At 44.0% G+C, this 9,852-nt stretch overlaps 1 protein-coding gene across 1 annotated transcript in view; it reads left to right on the top strand.

Annotated features, from left to right (window-relative positions):
- The window catches only part of LOC134357007 (gastrula zinc finger protein XlCGF26.1-like), a 107,337-nt gene that overhangs the window by 36,939 nt on the left and 60,546 nt on the right, over positions 1-9,852 (top strand). The gene's annotated exons all lie outside the window — the stretch shown is intronic.

The raw sequence follows: 9,852 nt of genomic DNA, 5'->3' as shown, positions 1-9,852 counted from the left end.
CTCACCCTCTCATGTTCCTTGGGTCATGAGTTTATAAGGGCTATAACCTGTTTAAATGCCACTGTATTCCTTATTATCATCAGTACATAAGGAAAACGACATGCCCTCGTATTCTATTTTGTTGGACAATTTCGGCCATCATTTGATTTAACGTTCGGTTCATCTTTTCCACAATTCCATCTGACTGTGGTCCACGGGTTAAATAAAATTCTACTTGATCTCCAAAAGGGCCAAAACCTCTTGCATTGTCTTCGCTGTTAAATATGTTTCTTAAACCGCCTCTATACTCCTAGGTAATCCCTAGCAAGTGATAACCATTTCCAATAAAATTTGTGCAGTTGTTTGGTCAATGTTTATCTCAGCCGCGAAAGCTTCCACCTGCGAGGTGTAAGTATCTACCACGATAAGGATATATTTGTACCCTCCTGGGGTCGATGGCAAACGTTAAACATAATCTATTTGCAAATTAGTGTCACACTGGGGTGCTGGGAACGGGCCAGAATCCAAGACACAGACACTGAAGTACAAGGAACAGGACTTGACTAGAGTAGGGACGTGACAGGATTCAGACCAGGAGCAGGGACAAGAACGCAGACTTGAGCTAGGGAAAGCGGGACCAGGACTAGAAACCATGGACTAGGAGACAAGGCTTCGACTCCGAGCCCGAGACTGGACAAGGACCCAGAACCTGGGTCTTGCCTCGGGCTCGGACCTCAGAACCAGGCAAGGACATGACATGGCTTCAGGACAGGACGTGGCTGGGGTCTAGAGGCCTGAGCTTGGAGACAGGCTGGGGTCTTTGCTCTTGAGGCTTGAGGCTGGGGTCTTGGATCTTGAGCTTGGCTGCGGGATCTTCGAGGCTTGGGTTCTTGGAGCTGAGAGACCGACTGGGAACTGAACATCAACATAGAGCCAGGACTTATCCTTCGACAAGCCGGGACTCATCTTTAACACGACACTAACATGAGACAGGACAGAACATAGACATAGAGCCGGGACTTATCCTAAGACAAACCGGGACTCATCTTCATCTCCACACTAAGGGGGACAGGTTCCTCCGTCAGGTAACGGCAGAACGGCCGGACTTACCTAACAGAGGCGAGGACAAGACAAGACCGATCCCCCCGCAGGGCAACGGCCAAACGGCCTGACTTACTCCACGGAGGCAAGGACAAGAAGAGACAAACACCACAGAACGACAGACAGTTCCATCTCTGCTTCGGGGTAGCTCCAAGTCTCAGTTCGGCCAGCAACCTCAGCTGGTTATGGAAACAGCCGGAGTGGCTGGCAGCCACTCAGCTGGCCCAGGAAACAGCCGAATCGATACCGCAAAGACTACTCCAGTGAGTGGCAACAAGGCTCCATGAAGCGGTGGTCCTCCAGGCCTAGAGATCACCAATGGTTTCGCTAACCTTCCATCAGCAGGTTGCTCCAAGGGGGACTGACAAGACAAACCAGCAGCCCACACTCAACCCCAAGGCTACTTATATTGCAAGCCCAAAGCTGGGAATCAGGTACGTATGATTAACTCAACCAAGCGAGGAAGACCCGGAGTCCTGAGTCCACGGACCGGACCGTGAACCGGAATGCGGACTTCATGGTCCGGACCATGACAGTTAGTCGAAGGCGCTCAGCTGGCATGGTATGTCGGAGGTCTCCTTTATTTACATATCTTCATTTTCTCCTTGTTGAAAGTTATACTTTACCGTTCCTGGCTGTCTGCATCGTCTAATTATATACTGCGCCCAGTTCTCCTCTCACACATCTGTACTGATGAGGGGCCGTTAATTTGAACATCCAGCAGTAGCTAGATAAATTCTGAAATGCCGTTTGTACCAGTCCTATATTGAAACCGAGCTTTCATTTGCACTTTACAAAACAAACCACTGGTTCCTTCAAATCTATTTTTTCAGGGAATCTGAAACTCAAAATCAATAAATTAAAAGACCTTAACAACATATGTTTTTATATATATTTTGTAAAATAAAGCTGTTTATTAGTGAAAACAGCTTTTAGTATTGTTCACCAAGTTTTCCAAATCTTCCCAATGTGTTAAATTCAAATTCAAATAAGCGATTTCCTTGAATGCCCATTTCTGTTTGAAACGTGGGCATTTCATATCATAAATGGAGATGCACAAATTTCCACCTTAACCAAGATTACATATAGCCAATGTGGAACATGCGTTCTCCTAAAGTCAATCCCATGGAAAGCAAAGAAACACAAACTGAAAACACAAGCAAAACAAAACACAAAAATCCATGCTGGCAACTGCTTTTCCTTCAGAGCCTTCCGAAAGTGACGGCAAAACTCAGAACAAGTAGTTAATTCATACCATGATAAAAGTTTTACACGTTTTCCAAAGAAAAATAATGTGCTCGAAGGGATTATGCAACCTCTTTAAACAAGCTTTGCAATCTTCCACGGAAACACAGTTTCCGAAGTGAACCCACACGTGGCCACATCTTACACATTTAAAACATAGAATTAATTTACATTTTAAACCATTCCAGAAAATCTCCTGTTCTGAAGAGTTAAGTCGTTGCCAAAATATTCAGTACCAATCCGATAAGATTGCGGAAATATGTTACTCAGCCTTTAAAAATAATGAAGTGTTGGAAGTTATTTATCATGGACAAGTAAACAATGTTCTAGAAATTTAAAGCAAGAAATCCACACATTAAGTAAAATTCCAACATATTCTGACATTTCAGTAACTCTACGTCCTGATTTTCGTTTGAATTTAAATTCCATGACCTGTCTGCTGTGCAGTTTAGAGTTGAATGACCCATGTGACCGCTTCTGAAACAGTATGTCTGAGCGCCCTGTGGCCCTCGCCAGCAGCCTTCATGATTGCGCAAAGACCCACTCCAGCGCTGTGTGACTTCCCCTTTGCAATCTCTCGGCAGGCTTCTGTCCTGACTAGAATTTTCCCCACACGATATCCCATGGAGTATTCCTAAAGTGAAAATCTAGTTCCCAACACTTCCTTATCCAATACTCTAATCAACTTCCCAAGCAGCCACTCCTCAGTATGTGGCGGGTCACTGGAGTCAACAGTTCCAGTTTCTCGACTCTAATGTTCCTAACTGACTGCGAGATGGCTGGTTTCAAATGAATGCGATCTAATTTCCATTCATACACCTCTTGAAACACCATCCGCAGACGGGACGCAAATACACCGGTCGTCCTTTCCTCTGGTAACAATTATTTGGCTCATCTATTGGGTACCCACTGTTGTCACCCAAAAATCGTGAATATTGCTTTCTTTAGTTCCACATTTGTTTCCCCAGCCTGTCGCTGTGTTTCTGGCGAAGCGGAGTAGATGGTCGGGCGCAAGCCGGGTAACGTTTCGTCCATGTATTTCTTTCTGGTAGCTAGTTGCTTAGAACAGTTTGCTCGGATCGTCCTCGGGCATATATGTCCCGATATCCTTAACAATAAACCTCAGCTGCTATACCTTGTGCGGTGAAGTGTGTTATATTCTGTTTTTTTTTATTTCTTGCCCCAGCACCTCCATCTCCATTAGTAACTAGAGGAGGCAATCGTACCGGTCAGGTTCTTTTTGAATGTTCAGTTGGCCCTGGTTACCACATCTGCTAAATCATGCCAATTCATGTCTCCATATCCATCTATCTTCCTTCTTTCAGATCCAAAAGCAAAAACCCCTCTGTGCAACAGGTTGGTCCTGTAGTTTTTGTGTCTGTTTTAAGCAAATTGTATGATAACTAGTCTTACTAGTTTCTTCGGAAACTGATTTCTGCAAGACATTTATAGCTGTTTTCTTAAAATCTTGCCACTGTTTCTTTAATTGCTCGTAGCTAGGTTACCATCTTCTTCCTGCTTTCTCCCCTCTCGATAACAATTTCCTCACACTTCACCTGCAATTGGTCCATATGCACCAAATCCATACCTCTCTGTCACTGTAAATCAGCAACGTTTCCCTTTAGGGTTTCTACCCACTTCTCTAATCTATCCCGCTCTATCTCGGTTTCCCGCCGATATTACAGCATTTCCTGTTGTAATCTATCCCGCTCGGCGTTAGTTTTTATCGACATTCCAGAAGTTCCTGTTGTAAACTTTCTCGCTCGGCAATTGCTTTTTGCCAATATACTTTTAAATCTTCAGTGAGGAAGGGTATTGCTTCTGGCTTCAGTAGCTGCTTAAATTCCTTGCCTGACAGTTTCCCTTCTGCAGCATACTCTCTGTATTGTGGCCATTTCCCCGGTGGATACCCCTAGAGGCATCTCCTCTGAACAAAATATTGGAAGTCCTGCCGCATTGTAGAACTACCCTGTACCAGCAAACTACCCATCGCTAGATCTCCCTGTTTCTCACTCATGTCGTCCAGCTCGAGTCTCCTGCTGACAAAACTGAGAATTCATTTCTAGCTTACCCAGCGACGTCAATTCTATTGTAGGGATCTACTCTTGTAATAATGATGAATTAGGCACAGAAAAGTCTGTATTTACCAACAAGTAATTTTATTTTCTCAACCCCTAATGAGTGAACTTACACAATCAAGTACCTGTGTGTGCACCTCCTATGTTTTCACAGACAAAGAGCAGAAAGAAAGATTTCAGTGGCAAATTGGATTTGATGATGCCACATCGATTCAGAGCGCGAGAGAAAGAGCTGGAAAAACGGGCGGGAGAATCGCAGATGGAACTTCTTGCAAACAATTGTGACCTTTTGCATTTTGGGAGAACCAAGCAGGGTATGACTTTCACAGTAAATGTTAGGGATTGAGGTGCCTGGGAGACAAAGGGAATCACAACCAAAATCAGCTTTACTATCACCGGCATGTGTGGTGACACTTGTTCACTTAGCAGCAGCAGTTCAATGCAATACATAATATAGAAACATAGAAACATAGAAAATAGGTGCAGGAGTAGGCCATTCGGCCCTTCGAGCCTGCACCGCCATTTATTATGATCATGGCTGATCATCCAACTCAGAACCCAGCCTTCCCTCCATACCCCGTGACCCCTGTAGCCACAAGGGCCATATCTAACTTCCTTTTAAACATAGCTAATGAACTGGCCTCAACAGTTTGCTGTGGCAGAGAATTCCACAGATTCACCACTCTCTGTGTGAAGAAGTTTTTCCTAACCTCGGTCCTAAAAGGCTTCCCCTCTATCCTCAAACTGTGACCCCTCGTTCTAGACCTCCCCAACATCGGGAACAATCTTCCCGCATCTAGCCTGTCCAATCCCTTTAGGATCTTATACGTTTCAATCAGATCCCCCCTCAATCTTCTAAATTCCAACGAGTACAAGCCCAGTTCATCCAGTCTTTCTTCATATGAAAGACCTGCCATCCCAGGAATCAATCTGGTGAACCTTCTTTGTACTCCCTCTATGGCAAGGATGTCTTTCCTCAGATTAGGGGACCAAAACTGCACACAATACTCCAGGTGTGGTCTCACCAAGGCCTTGTACAACTGCAGTAGTACCTCCCTGCTCCTGTACTCGAATCCTCTCGCTATAAATGCCAGCATACCGTTCGCCTTTTTCACCGCCTGCTGTACCTGCATGCCCACTTTCAATGACTGGTGTATAATGACACCCAGGTCTCGTTGCACCTCCCCTTTTCCTAATCGGCCACCATTCAGATAATAATCTGTTTTCCTATTTTTGCCACCAAAGTGGATAACTTCACATTTATCCACATTAAATTGCATCTGCCATGAGTTTGCCCACTCACCCAACCTATCCAAGTCACCCTGCATCCTCTTAGCATCCTCCTCACTGCTAACACTGCCACCCAGCTTCGTGTCATCCGCAAACTTGGAGATGCTGCATTTAATTCCCTCATCCAAGTCATTAATATATATTGTAAACAACTGGGGTCCCAGCACTGAGCCTTGCGGTACCCCACTAGTCACCGCCTGCCATTCTGAAAAGGTCCCGTTTATTCCCACTCTTTGCTTCCTGTCTGCTAACCAATTCTCCACCCACACCAATACCTTACCCCCAATACCATGTGCTTTAAGTTTGCACACTAATCTCCTGTGTGGGACCTTGTCAAAAGCCTTTTGAAAATCCAAATATACCACATCCACTGGTTCTCCCCTATCCACTCTACTAGTTACATCCTCAAAAAATTCTATGAGATTCGTCAGACATGATTTTCCTTTCACAAATCCATGCTGACTTTGTCCGATCATTTCACCGCTTTCCAAATGTGCTGTTATCACATCCTTGATAACTGACTCCAGCAGTTTCCCCACCACCAACGTTAGGCTAACCGGCCTATAATTCCCCGGTTTGTCTCTCCCTCCTTTTTTAAAAAGTGGGGTTACATTAGCCACCCTCCAATCCTCAGGAACTAGTCCAGAATCTAACGAGTTTTGAAAAATTATCACTAATGCATCCACTATTTCTTGGGCCACTTCCTTAAGCACTCTGGGATGCAGACCATCTGGCCCTGGGGATTTATCTGCCTTCAATCCCTTCAATTTACCTAACACCACTTCCCTACTAACATGTATTTCGCTCAGTTCCTCCATCTCACTGGACCCTCTGTCCCTTACTATTTCTGGAAGATTATTTATGTCCTCCTTAGTGAAGACAGAACCAAAGTAATTATTCAATTGGTCTGCCATGTCCTTGCTCCCCATAATCAATTAATATAGAAGAAGGAAAGAGAAAGTACAATAATAATAAAAAAAATTCAATTACAGTATGCGCATATTGAATAAATTAACATCGTGCAAAAAACAAAAATAATATGAATTAAAAAATAGAGGTAGTGTTCACGGGGTCAATGTCAATTTAGGAATTGGATGGCAGAGGGGAACAAGTTGTTCCTGAATCGCTAAGTTTGTGCCTTCAGGCTTCTGTACCTCGCACCTGATGGTAACAGTGAGCAAAGGACATGTTGTGTGTGCTGGATGTCATTAATCATGGAGGCTGCGTTTCTGAGACTCCGCTCCTTGAAGATATCATGGGTACATTGTAGGCAAGTACCCAAGATGGAACTGACTGAACTTACAGCCCTCTGCAGCCTCCTTCGGCCCTGTGCAGTAGAATACCAATACCAGACAGATATGGGAATGAAGTTCCATAATTTCTAGATAGAGGCATAAAGAAGGTTGTCCATTTTGGTCATCATAAATCAAAGTACTGTGTGTAGTCACTAATGTACAGGAACGATATCAATAAACATTTGATACTGATGTTCTCAGGAGTTATGGACCTGATTTAACGGGAAAGATTCAATGGGTTTAGTCTCAACCAAACTGAGTCTTTCCCCCTTCAGATTGGGTGGGACTAGAACAAGAGATCTTAGGTTAATGGTGAAAGGTGAAATGCTTAAAAAGAACATGAGAGAGAACTTCTTCACTAAGAAGACAGTGTCAGTGCGGAATTATTTTGCCATGGAAGTAGTGAATGCAGGTTCAATTTTAACATTTAGGAGACAGTTCGATAGGTGGATGGATGGGAAGTGTATGGAAAACTATGTCCCTGGTTCAGGTCGATGGAATAGGTAGAAAACAGGCCGTCACAGATTTTCCAAACAGCAAAGGGTCTGCCTATGTGCTGTTGTGTTCGATAACCCCACATACAATCCTCTCCAGTAAATTGCCTACTCCTGACGTGAGATTTAGCAATCTAAATATTTTCATGATTACAGATGTCGCTTCTTAAATAATAGAATAAAATTCATCATCGCGTTTATGTTTTTTTTTCCTTGTGCCTATAGAAAACACAATAATATTGATCAAGCCCCCAGGAATCTCATCTCCTGCCTCTCTCAATAATGTCCCGTACATTACACCAGGCTCTGAAAAATTATTCACCTCATGCTCTTTAAAAGATCGATCATTACTTACTTGCTGGTCCTGAACTTACACAACTTTCGAAGATATTTTGAATAACTGATGGTTAGGAAAGGCTTAGTCACAGACTCGTACAGGAGGCAAAAGTCCCTTTGGCTTCTGTGGCCATGCAAATGAGATGCACATTCAAGCTAATTCCTGTCCTAGAAGAGCTGGGTCAAACGCAGGCGGATGAAACAAGCTTGGATGAGCACCTGGTCAGCATGGAAGCGTTGGGCCGAAGGGCTTATGTTACTGCTGAAAGGAATGGTTTTCATCCGAAACGTCGTCTCCACTCCTCTCAGTAAATGCTGCGTGTCCTGCTATGTTTCTTGAAATGTTACTTTCAGTTCTGGTTAGCATTGGATACAAAGGATGTTTCATTCTGGAAGACTACAGAGAAGATTCACCATGATTGGGCGGGTTCGTGGCATGGCGCGCGATTGGAAACTGTTGTTTCCAGTGTTTTTCTGCAGAGTGATCTTGGCGCTGAGGGTGATGGGTTGGTAAAACTGGCGTAGGGTCTGCTTATCTTTAGTTGTCGAGGCACTGAGTTATAGTGTCAGGTAGTTATGTTGTAGCTTCATAAAATTCTAAGTTTTAACTATATCTGGGGAATTACATTATTATCCAAAAAATGTGAGGGTTTGGACGGTGAGTAGCAGAGGCTTAACAGGATATTGCTTGGATAAGAAGAAATTGGACAGTCTGGCGATGCTTTTTTCATGAGCGGCAAAGGCTGAGGAAGTTCTAACGGAAGTTGATAGGAATATGAGAGACACGGACAGAGTGGAGAGCTTGTATTTTACATGGAGGCGGAAATGCCTAATAACAGAAGACATGCACTTAAGGTGAAATGGGGAAGACTACCTCATTAGTCCTTTAGTTTTGCACTGTTTTTATATTTTGTAATTTAGTATAATTTTCTATCTTTTTATCCGACACTGCTCCTGTAAGAACAAAACAAAAAAAAAACAACGTATATAGGACAGTAATGTTAAACCTGACATAATTTTTTAAGGGGATGTGCGGTGCAGATTCTTTCCCACACTGCTAGTGGTGGGTGCCTGGAAAGCATGCCAGGGGTGGTGGTGAAGGCAGATGTGTTAGTGGCGCTATGAATATGTGGAGAATGAAGGGATGTGGATCTTGTGTTGTCAGAAGCGATTGGTTTTGTAAAGCAGGAAATGAAATGACTTACAAAATGACTCAATAAGTTCAGAACAGCACAGGGATCCGAGGGGCCCGTTCTTGTGCTGAAACATTCCACGTTGGTGAGACCACAGCTAGAGTCCTGGGTGCCCGCCTTTAGAGAGACATGATTAACCTATGTAACACAGGCTTCGACTAGTGGCTTAATATAGGGGGTGATAGCCCCAGGCCCGGCCAAACTTAAGAAATCTCGTTTGGGTGGATGCTGCACGATGTGTCCCCTGTTACAAATCAGTGCTCTGAAATAACAAACAGTACACAATATGCGATTGAACGATTAAGCTTTGTAATTTTTACTTTGACTATGTGGCTAGTAAAGAAACGAAAAAAAAAAGAAAAAAAAAGCCCAGTCTTATTAAGCAGTCTGTTGCGCAAAGCTGGAGGTCACAGATGCGACCATTCGTCCACCTCGACCTCCTCCGGTCGTCGCTGCCCTTCGGAACGTCGCTCCACGTCCACCCCGACCCGCCGGTCTACCCACTCTTTCCATTCGCGTCTTCTCTCCTCATCCCTCCCCGGCCAAAAAGACCGCGAAAATTCTCTCTTGCAGCTCACAAGAAAGAACAACAGCATTCCTAACCCCGTTATCCAAGCATTGCGGCTACAGAGAAACCATTACATTATCAGTGAAACCTTACAACAAGTTACACTTAGAAAGATGCAGTATGGATTCACGACTATTTTGTCGAAACTGGAGAAATCGAGTCACATAGAGATCGCATAGCGAATGTACACTGATCTCAAAACTGAGGGTAATGAAAAACCTATTATCCCCTCCGCCAGCGCAGGCCCCACTGTCACGATGCAATTGTAGGATA

This window comes from Mobula hypostoma, chromosome 15 (genome assembly GCF_963921235.1).
Source record: "Mobula hypostoma chromosome 15, sMobHyp1.1, whole genome shotgun sequence".
Lineage (NCBI taxonomy): Eukaryota > Metazoa > Chordata > Chondrichthyes > Myliobatiformes > Myliobatidae > Mobula > Mobula hypostoma.
The sequence above is the reverse complement of the archived record's forward strand: the minus strand, read 5'-3'. Positions and strand labels throughout refer to the sequence as shown.